We start from the raw sequence: 12,527 nt of genomic DNA on the forward strand, positions 1-12,527 counted from the left end.
TCAGAATCACTGAGGCCTTCTCCTGTTTGATCCTGGCTACAAGCCTGGGAAGGAGAGGAAACGGTGGAAACACATAAGCTAGGTTGAACGACCAAGGCGCCACTAATGCATCCACTAGAGTCGCCTTGGGATCCCTGGATCTGGACCCGTAGCAAGGAACCTTGAAGTTCTGACGGGACGCCATCAGATCCATGTCTGGAATGCCCCATAATTGGGTTAACTGGGCAAAGACCTCCGGATGGAGTTCCCACTCCCCCGGATGGAAAGTCTGACGACTCAAATAATCCGCCTCCCAGTTGTCTACTCCTGGGATGTGAATTGCAGATAGGTGGCAGGAGTGATCCTCTGCCCATTTGATGATCTTGGATACCTCTCTCATCGCCTAGGAACTCTTTGTTCCTCCCTGATGGTTGATGTAAGCTACAGTCGTCATGTTGTCCAACTGGAATCTTATGAATCCGGCCTTCGCTAGCTGAGGCCAAGCCCGGAGTGCATTGAATATCGCTCTCAGTTCCAGGATGTTTATCGGGAGAAGGTTGAGTGCACATTCAAAGAGCAGTAGCTTGATTCAAACCACAAACCTTCTACTTGCAAGGTAGTTCAGCTAGCCATTATGCTACCAATGCTGGCAGTAACTATCCCCACTACCTTCATTTGAGGAATCATCTTGGGCAACCTTATTAAATGTGACAGTACTGTTATCACATACATTTGAAGGGGGGCCACCTTGGCCTCCATACATACAGAACATGTTCTATCTGAAGGTACAGACAGTTTAGACAGGCTTAAACAGATTAATAATGCAAAAAAAAGTTTTAAAACAAAACCGTTACTGTCTCTTTAAATTTTAAACAGAGCACACTTTATTTCTGAATGTGTGAAAAACTATGAAGGAAATATCCAATCTTTACCAATCTTAATGCTTTAAAAGTATTGCACCCCAAGTTTCAAGCTTTTAACCCCTTAATTGAGGAAACCGGAGCCGTTTAATCAAATCACAATTTTTAACCCCACTACAGTCCCAGCCACAGCGTTTGCTGCGACTTCACCTGTCCTTAGGAGTTATACGATACCAAATTAAGCCATCCAGGAACGTTTTCAATGATCACTAGACCCTCTCACATGCAGCTGCATGCACTGCAGCCAAAAGAAACTGCGCAGTTATGGCGCGAAAATGAGGCTCTGCCTACTATAGTGAAAGGCCCCTCTGACTGGAAAGGTGTCTAAAACAACTGCCTGGCACCTAAAAACGTTCCCCCACAATAAAAGTTTTATAAATCACCTCAGATTACATAAAAAAACTTAAATAAAGCAATCGATTTAGCCCACAAGAGTGTCAACCAGTGTATAGCCCATAATAAGCCTTCATTCTGTTAAGAGTCTAAGAAAATGGCTTACCGATCCCCAAGAGGGAAAATGACAGTCTTCTAGCATTACACAGTCTTGTTAGAAAATGGACTAGTCATACCTTGAGCAGAAAAGTCTGCTAACTGATCCCCCCAACTGAAGTTCTCTGGGCTCAACAGTCCTGCGTGGGAACAGCAATTGATTTTAGTTACAGCTGCTAAAATCATACTCCTCTTTTAAACAGAACTCTTCATCCCTTTCTGTTTTAGAGTAAATAGTACAACCGGCACTATTTTAAAATAACAAACTCTTGATAGCAGAATAAAAAACTACAACTAAACACCACATACTCTTCACCATCTCCGTGGAGATGCTACTTGTTCAGAGCGGCAAAGAGAATGACTGGGGGGCGGAGCCTGAGGAGGGGCTATATGGACAGCTTTTGCTGTGCTCTTTGCCATTTCCTGTTGGGGAAGAGAATATTCCCACAAGTAATGGATGACGCCGTGGACCGGACACACCAATGTTGGAGAAACAGGGTTTTTATTCCCCTTTCCAACCTGGATAGACAGAGCTCGGTTCTCCTGCTGCCGTCCCAGATGCCCGCCCACCAGAAGTAGAGCAAACCATTTTAAGCAACTTACTAATTTACTTCTATTATCTCATTTGTTTTGTTCTCTTGTTATCATTTGTTGAAAAGAATACATAGTTAAAGGGGCACTCAATCAAAATTAAACTTTCATTATTCAGATAGAGCATGCCATTTTAAACAACTTTCCAATTTACTTCCATTAACAAAATGTGCACAGTCTTTTTATATTTAAATTTTTTGAGTCACCAGCTCCTACTGGGCATGTGCAAGAATAAGTGTGTATGCATTTGTGAATGGCTGATGGCTGTCACATGGTACGTGTATGCATTTGTGATTGGCTGATGGCTGTCACATGGTACAGGGGGAGTGGAAAAAGACATAACTTTTAAAATTGTCAGAAAAAAAATCTACTACTCATTTGAAGTTCAGACTAAGTGCTATTGAATTGTCTTGTTGTCTTACATTTGCTGATTATGCAAATCTACTGTGTTGACTGGTCCTTTAAGTTTGGGAGCAGCTAAGCACTACTGGATGCTAGCTGTTGAGTGGTGGCTCTTGTCATTGGCTTACCCAATGTGTTCAGTTAGCTCCTAGTAGTGCATTGTCTATGATTAAGCACTTGTAGTGGGTGTACGAAACGCTGCCTGTTAGTCTTCCTATTTTGTGTTTGTGCCATGTACCTAAGGACTTTGTACCTTTTTTTAATTTACCAAACACGTTTGGAATAAAGTTTGGTTATTTAATATCATCTGTGAACAGGGCCGGATTGGGACCAAAAATAGACCCGGGCATTTTAAGGCAAAGCAGCCCACTCCTTCCCCATGTTTTATTTAACCGCCCACATACACACACCAATATCCATGCACACACACATATAAACATGCATATGCATGCACATTACAAATATAAACATGCATATGCATGCACATTACACATATTCATTTGCTCATAAGCATGTACACCACATATACATACACTCGTAAGCATGCACACCACACACACTCATATGCACCCACACCACACATACACACACTCATATGCATGCACACAACACACATGCACACAATATGTATGCACACCATACACCACACATATACACAAGTATATGCATGGACACCATACATGCACACCACTGATACCCACTCTCAAAAGCACGCACACCACACATACAGACACACTCATATGCACGCACACCACACACTGATATGCACGCACACCACACATACACACACACACTCATATGCACCCACACCACACATACTCATATGTACGCAAGCCACACATACACCCACACTCAAATGCACTCACAACATACATACACCCACACTCATATGCACTCACACAACACATACATATACTCACACTCATATGCATGCACACAACACATACACCCACATATGCACACAACACACAGTCACATGCATTAAAGGGACAGTCTACACCAGAATTTTTATTGTTTTAAAAGATAGATAATCCCTTTATTACCCATTTCCCAGTTTTGCATAACTAACACATTTATAATGATATACTTTTAACCTCTGTGATTATCTTGTATCTAAGCCTCTGCAAACTGCCCCTTTTTTCAGTTCTTTTGACAGACTTGCAGTCTAGCCAATCAGTGCCTGCTCCCAGATAACTTCTCGTGCACGAGCACAGTGTTATCTATATGAAATACGTGAACTAACACCCTCTAGTGGTGAAAAACTGTTAAAATGCAATCTGAAAGAGGTGGGCTTCAAGGTCTAAGAAATTAGCATATGAACCTCCTAGGTTAAGCTTTCAACTAAGAATACCAAGAGAACAAAGCAAAATTGGTGATAAAAGTAAATTGGAAAATTGTTTAAAATTACATGCTCTATCTGAATGATGAAAGTTTATTTTGGCCTAGACTGTCCCTTTAATACCATATATATATATACAGGGAGTGCAGAATTATTAGGCAAATGAGTATTTTGACCACATCATCCTCTTTATGCATGTTGTCTTACTCCAAGCTGTATAGGCTCGAAAGCCTACTACCAATTAAGCATATTAGGTGATGTGCATCTCTGTAATGAGAATGGGGGTGTGGTCTAATGACATCAACACCCTATATCAGGTGTGCATAATTATTAGGCAACTTCCTTTCCTTTGGCAAAATGGGTCAAAAGAAGTACTTGACAGGCTCAGAAAAGTCAAAAATAGTGAGATATCTTGCAGAGGGATGCAGCACTCTTAAAATTGCAAAGCTTCTGAAGCGTGATCATCGAACAATCAAGCGTTTCATTCAAAATAGTCAACAGGGTCGCAAGAAGCGTGTGGAAAAACCAGGGCGCAAAATAACTGCCCATGAACTGAGAAAAGTCAAGCGTGCAGCTGCCAAGATGCCACTTGCCACCAGTTTGGCCATATTTCAGAGCTGCAACATCACTGGAGTGCCCAAAAGCACAAGGTGTGCAATACTCAGAGACATGGCCAAGGTAAGAAAGGCTGAAAGACGACCACCACTGAACAAGACACACAAGCTGAAACGTCAAGACTGGGCCAAGAAATATCTCAAGACTGATTTTTCTAAGGTTTTATGGACTGATGAAATGAGAGTGAGTCTTGATGGGCCAGATGGATGGGCCCGTGGCTGGATTGGTAAAGGGCAGAGAGCTCCAGTCCGACTCAGACGCCAGCAAGGTGGAGGTGGAGTACTGGTTTGGGCTGGTATCATCAAAGATGAGCTTGTGGGGCCTTTTCGGGTTGAGGATGGAGTCAAGCTCAACTCCCAGTCCTACTGCCAGTTTCTGGAAGAAACCTTCTTCAAGCAGTGGTACAGGAAGAAGTCTGCATCCTTCAAGAAAAACATGATTTTCATGCAGGACAATGCTCCATCACACGCGTCCAAGTACTCCACAGCGTGGCTGGCAAGAAAGGGTATAAAAGAAGAAAATCTAATGACATGGCCTCCTTGTTCACCTGATCTGAACCCCATTGAGAACCTGTGGTCCATCATCAAATGTGAGATTTACAAGGAGGGAAAACAGTACACCTCTCTGAACAGTGTCTGGGAGGCTGTGGTTGCTGCTGCACGCAATGTTGATGGTGAACAGATCAAAACACTGACAGAATCCATGGATGGCAGGCTTTTGAGTGTCCTTGCAAAGAAAGGTGGCTATATTGGTCACTGATTTTTTTTTGTTTTGTTTTTGAATGTCAGAAATGTATATTCGTGAATGTTGAGATGTTATATTGGTTTCACTGGTAAAAATAAATAATTGAAATGGGTATATATTTGTTTTTTGTTAAGTTGCCTAATAATTATGCACAGTAATAGTCACCTGCACACACAGATATCCCCCTAAAATAGCTAAAACTAAAAACAACCTAAAAACTACTTCCAAAAATATTCAGCTTTGATATTAATGAGTTTTTTGGGTTCATTGAGAACATGGTTGTTGTTCAATAATAAAATAAATCCTCAAAAATACAACTTGCCTAATGATTCTGCACTCCCTGTATATATATATATATATATATATATATATATATATATATATATATATATATATATATCTGAAGCGGTTACAGTGGGCACATTTCGTTCTACAAAAACACATAAAGTACCAATGTATGAGATACAAATGTACAAGTCCCATCAAATATAACTAAACAGAGGACCCATAGGTCACCTAAAACATGCTTGTAACTAGATTATTTTTGGTACTCGTAATGCTAAGTCTTTTTTATAGCTATCTATTATGCTATAATGCTCAAACTGGAAAGACGAGTAAAGGGGTTCCCTCTACCTTACACCTAGCCCACAGGGCCCCACTACTTTATATTCCATACCCCCCAACTGTCCCGATTTTCGCGGGACAGTCCCTATTTTAGGGGTCTGTCACGCTGTCCCGAGTTGCTAGCCATCTGTCCCGCATTGTCCCATGCATTAAAATTTTTATTTTTTTATTTTTACAGATACCCATATATGATGTAGTGTGTGTCTATCTGTATCTATAAGTGTGTGTGTATCTGCATGTATAAGTGTGTGCTATGTAGTGTGTGTGTCTGCATGTATAAATCTAAGATATGTAGTGTGTGTGTGTATCTGCATGTATAAGTGTATGCTATGTAGTGTGTGTCTGCATTTATAAATGTAAGCTATGTAGTGTGTGTGTGTATCTGCATGTATAAGTGTATGCTGTGTAGTGTGTGTGTCTGCATGTATAAATGTAAGCTATGAAGTGTGTCTATCTTCATGTATAAGTGTATACTATGTAGTGTGTATCTGCATGTGTAAGTGTATGCTATTTAGTGTGTGTATGTATCTGTATGTATAAGTGTATGCTATGTAGTGTGTGTATCTGTATGTATAAGTGTATGCTATGTAGTGTGTATGTATCTGCCTGTATAAGTGTATGATATGTAGTGTGTGTGTATCTGTATGTATAAGTGTATGCTATGTAGTGTGTGTGTATCTGCCTGTATAAGTGTATGATATGTAGTGTGTGTGTATCTGCCTGTATAAGTGTATGATATGTAGTGTGTGTGTGCGTATCTGCATGTATAAGTGTATGCTATGTAGTGTTTATGTATAACTGTATGCTATGCAGTGTGTATGTATAAGTGTATGCTATGTAGTGTATGTGTATCTGTCTGTATACGTCTATGATATGTAGTGTGAGTCTGCATGTGTAAGTGTATGCAATGTAGTGGTTATGTGTCTGCATGTTATAAGTGTATGCTATGTAGTGAGTGTGTATCTGTATGTATAAGTGAATGCTATGTAGAGTGTGTGTATCTGCATGTATAGGTGTATGCTGTGTAGTGTGTATCTGTATGTGTAAGTGTATGATATGTAGTGTGAGTCTGCATGTGTAAGTGTATGCAATGTAGTGTTTATGTGTCTGCATGTTATAAGTGTTTGCTATGTAGTGTGTGTGTATGTGCATATGTAAATGTATGCTATGTAGTGTGTGTGTATGTGCATATGTAAGTGTATGCTATGTAGTGTGTGTGTATCTGCATATGTAAGTGTATGCCATGTAGTGTGTGTGTATCTGCATGTCTAAGTGTATACTATGTAGTGTGTGTGTATCTGCATGTCTAAGTGTATACTATGTAGTGTGTGTGTATGTGCATGTATAAGTGTATGCTATGTAGTGTGTTACTGTGCTTTTTTGCTAACTTTAAAGGCCAGAATCTAGAATATTAATGAGGAAAGCAGAGAGCAGTTTTAAAGAATCTATTATTAAATGTCCAATTAAGATAAAAAATATTTAGCACTGTCTCTGCAAAGGTTAATTAAATACAGAGCTCACATAGCTATACCAATGGTTTGAGCTTGTGTTTGATTTGCTGCCTAAGAGTATTACAAGATATGTGAAACAACAACGGCTCCAGGGCTACAAGAAAGATATGACCTTATTTAGAATTTTATTTATATTACTTTGGTCTTATGATTTTTTTTAATACCCCGCCCCGCCCCGCCCACCACATGTCACATTTTTGCCACGGGGGGGGGGTCCCTCTTTTGAATTTTGAAATGTTGGGAGGTATGTATTACAGATATATTTAATGTTATAGAGAGGTCCCCTTTGCCTCGCACAAATATATAATATTATGGAGAGGTTCCCTCTGAGACACACACACCATATCCCCAGTACATTATATAGAGATATAAAAATATTATGTAGTAGTTCCCTCTGACACACACACACACACACGCCATATCCCCAGTGCATTATACACAGATATATAATATTATGTAGTAGTTCCCTCTGACACACACACCCCATATTTCCAGTGCATTATACACAGACAGATAATATTATGTAGTAGTTCACTCTGACACACACACACCATATCCCCAGTACATTATATACAGTCTGGTATAATATTATGTAGTAGTTCCCTTTTGACACACACACACCGTATCCCCAGTATATTATATACAGATATAATATTATGTAGTAGTTCCCTCTGACACACACACACACACACACCATATCCCCAGTACATTATACACAGACAGATATATAATATTATGTAGTAGTCCCCTCTGACACACACACACACACCATATCCCCAGTGCATTATTCACAGATATATAATATTATGTAGTAGTTCCCTCTGACACACACACACACACCATATCCCCAGTGCATTATACACAGATATATAATATTATATAGTATTCCCTCTGACACACACACACCATATCCCCAGTACAGTATATACAGATATAATATTATGTAGTAGTTCCCTCTGACACAAACACCATATCCCCAGTACATTATACACAGACAGATATATTATATTATGTAGTAGTTCCCTCTGACACTCACACACACCATATCCCCAGTGCATTATACACAGATATATAATATTATGTAGTAGTTCCCTCTGACACACACACACCATATCCCCAGTACATTATACACAGATATATAATATTATGTAGTAGTTCCCTCTGACACACACACACCATATCCCCAGTACATTATATACAGTCTGATATAATATTATGTAGTAGTTCCCTTTGACACACACACTATATCCCGAGTACATTATATACAGATATAATATTATGTAGTAGTTCCCTCTGACACACACACACCATATCCCCAGTGCATTATACACAGATATATAATATTATGTAGTAGTTCCCTCTGACACACACACACCATATCCCCAGTGCATTATACACAGATATATAATATTATGTAGTAGTTCCCTCTGACACTCACACACACCATATCCCCAGTGCATTATACACAGATATATAATATTATGTAGTAGTTCCCTCTGACACACACACACCATATCCCCAGTACATTATACACAGATATATAATATTATGTAGTAGTTCCCTCTGACACACACACACACACACACACCATATCCCCAGTACATTATATACAGTCTGATATAATATTATGTAGTAGTTCCCTTTGACACACACACCATATCCCGAGTACATTATATACAGATATAATATTATGTAGTAGTTCCCTCTGACACACACACACCATATCCCCAGTACATTATACACAGATATATATTATGTAGTAGTTCCCTCTGACACACACATACACACACCATATCCCCATTGCATTATACACAGATATATAATATTATATAGAATTCCCTCTGACACACACTATATCCCCAGTACATTATATACAGACATAATATTATGTAGTAGTTCCCTCTGACACGCACCATATCCCCAGTACATTATACACAGATATATAATATTATGTAGTAGCAGTGGAAGAAATACAATGTTGAGATGCATAGATTATTTTATTAGAGGCTGGCATTTGTGAACATTAGTGGGACTGGGGAAGTTGTAGACACACAATTTTTTTGCCCCTTGAGCCAGTGCTGCAATTTCAACAAATAGTTTTCCCGGCTGCTTTTGCTTGTTTGTACTTTGCTCCTCCCCTGCCCAATTTCACTATGAATGTTGTGGGTGTGCCGTGGGGCTTGCAAAGTTGCGCTGCTAGCCTAAACCTGCCTGCCTATCTGTGCTCACTGCCCTCTGACACACACTATATCCCCAGTACATTATATACAGACATAATATTATGTAGTAGTTCCCTCTGACACACACCATATCCCCAGTGCATTATACACAGATATATAATATTATATAGAATTCCCTCTAACACACACAACCCATATCCCCAGTACATTATATACAGACATAATATTATGTAGTAGTTCCCTCTGACACGCACACGCACCATATCCCCAGTACATTATACACAGATATATAATATTATGTAGTAGTTCCCTATGACACACACACACCATATCCCCAGTGCATTATATACAGATAAAATATTATGTAGTAATAGTCCTTACGCTGTAACTAGGTACAATAGCTATTAAATAGTTAATAACTATTTAATAGCTACCTAGTTAAAATAATTACCAAATTACCTGTAAAATAAATCCTAACCTAAGTTACAAATAGACCTACACTATCAATAAATTAATTAAACTACAAATATCTAAACTAAAATACAATTAAATACACTAAACTAAATTACAAAAACAAACAAACATTAAATTACAAAAAATAAAAAAAGATTACAAGAATTTTAAGCTAATTACACCTAATCTAAGCCCCCTAATAAAATAATAAAGCCCCCCAAAATAAAAAAAATTCCCTACCCTATTCTAAAGTACAAAGTAATCAGCACTTTTACCACCCCGATTCTATCCACCCAAACCCCCCTTAAAAAAACCTATCACTAACCCCCTGAAGATCTCCCTACCTTGAGTCGTCTTCACCCAGCTGAGCCGAAGTCGTCATCCAATCCTGGCGATGTGGTCCTCCATCCGGGCGATGTCTTCATCCAAGAGGCAAAGAAGAGGTCTTCCATCTGGGCGATGTCTTCATCCAAGCGGCAAAGAAGAGGTCTTCCATCCGGCCGATGTCTTCCTCCAAGCGGCATCTTTTATCTTCTTTCTTCCGGCTCCATCTTCAGACCTCCTACGTGGAACATCCAGCTGGCCCGACGGACTAACGACGAATGAAGGTTCCTTTAAATGACATTATCCAAGATGGCGTCCATCGAATTCCGATTGGCTGATAGGATTCTATCAGCCAATTGGAATTAAGGTAGGAAAAATCCGATTGGCTGATTGAATCAGCCAATCGGATTGAGCTTGCATTCTATTGGCTGATCGGAACATTGGAGTACTTACGCAGATTTCTGGACATCGCTAGTTTGTCCGACTTACGCACTTTAGCATCTGACGGCGCCGTATATGGGATAGCTCGAGTTGCGAGCTGAAACTACGGGCGGCGCAGGTTTCCACGCTTGCGCCGAAACCTGCGTCGTCTATCGGATCCCCTCTGACACACACACACACACCATATCCCCAGTAAATTATACACAGATATATAATATTATGTAGTAGTTCCCTCTGACACACACACACCATATCCCCAGTACATTATATACAAATATAATATTATGTAGTAGTTCCCTCTGACACACACACCATATCCCCAGTACATTATACACAGATATATAATATTATGTAGTAGTCCCCTCTGACACACACACACACCATATCCCCAGTACATTATACACAGATATATAATATTATGTAGTAGTTCTCTCTGACACACACGCACCATATCCCCAGTACATTATATACAGTCTGATATAATATTATGTAGTAGTTCCCTCTGACACACACACACAATATCCTCAGTACATTAGTTCCCACTGACACACACCATATCTCCAGTACATTATATACGGATATAATATTATGTTGTAGTTCCCTCTGACACGCACCATCTCCCCAGTGCATTATACACAGATATATAATATTATGTAATAGTTCCCTCTGACACACACCCTCTCCCCAGTGCATTATACACAGATATATAATATTATGTAGTAGTTCCCTCTGACACAGACACCATATCCCCAGTACATTATACACAGTCTGATATAATATTATGTAGCAGTTCCCTTTTGACACACACACCATATCACCAGTACATTATACACAGTCTTATATAATATTATGTAGCAGTTCCCTTTTGACACACACACCATATCCCCAGTACATTATATACAGCTATAATATTATGTAGTAGTTCCCTCTGACACACACACATACACCATATCCCCAGTGCATTATACACAGATATATAATATTATGTAGTAGTTCCCTCTGACACACACACACCATATCCCCAGTGCATTACATACAGATATAATATTATGTAGTAGTTCCCTTTGACACACACACACCATATCCCCAGTACATTATATACAGTCTGATATAATATTATGTAGCAGTTCTCTTTTGACACACACACCATATCCCCAGTACATTATATACAGTTATAATATTATGTAGTAGTTCCCTCTGATACACACACCATGGGCGCGATCCGATATGCAGCGTAGTTTGCGGCGCAAGCGAGGGAACCCCCGCCGCCCGCAGTTTCAGCTCGCAACTCGAGCTATCCTATATACGGCACCATCAGAAGCTAAAGTGCTGTAAGTCTGATAAACCAGCGATGTCCAGAAATCTGCGTAAGTACAAATTTCTGGAGTCGCCAGTGACTTACGGCACTTTAGAAACTGCCGGCGCCTACAAAACCTGACTAAAGTATGAAATCAACCGCACTGTCTAACACGCCTCCTAAACATAGCCCGACACGTCTAACCCTCTATCCGCTATCCCCCCTCACTATCCTAACAATAAAAAAAGTTATTAATCCCTAAACCGCCGCTCCCGGACCCCGCCGCCACCTAATAAAGTTTTTAACCCCAAACCGCCGCTCCCGGACCCCGCTGCCAGCTATATTAAATCTATAACCCCCTAATGTGAGCCCCTACCCCGCCGCCATCTACCTTACCTACCCCCTAAAGTGAGCCCCTACCCCGCCACCATCTATTTTAAATTATTTAACCCCTAATCTAATCCCCCTACCCTGCCGCCAGCTATATTAAATTATTTAACCCCTAATCTAATCCCCCTACCCCGCCGCCAGCTATATTAAATTATTTAACCCCTAATCTAATCCCCCTACCCCGCCTCCAGCTATATTAAATTATTTAACTCCTAAAATACTAAACTA

The sequence above is a fragment of the Bombina bombina genome, chromosome 5 (genome assembly GCF_027579735.1).
Source record: "Bombina bombina isolate aBomBom1 chromosome 5, aBomBom1.pri, whole genome shotgun sequence".
NCBI classification, from domain to species: domain Eukaryota; kingdom Metazoa; phylum Chordata; class Amphibia; order Anura; family Bombinatoridae; genus Bombina; species Bombina bombina.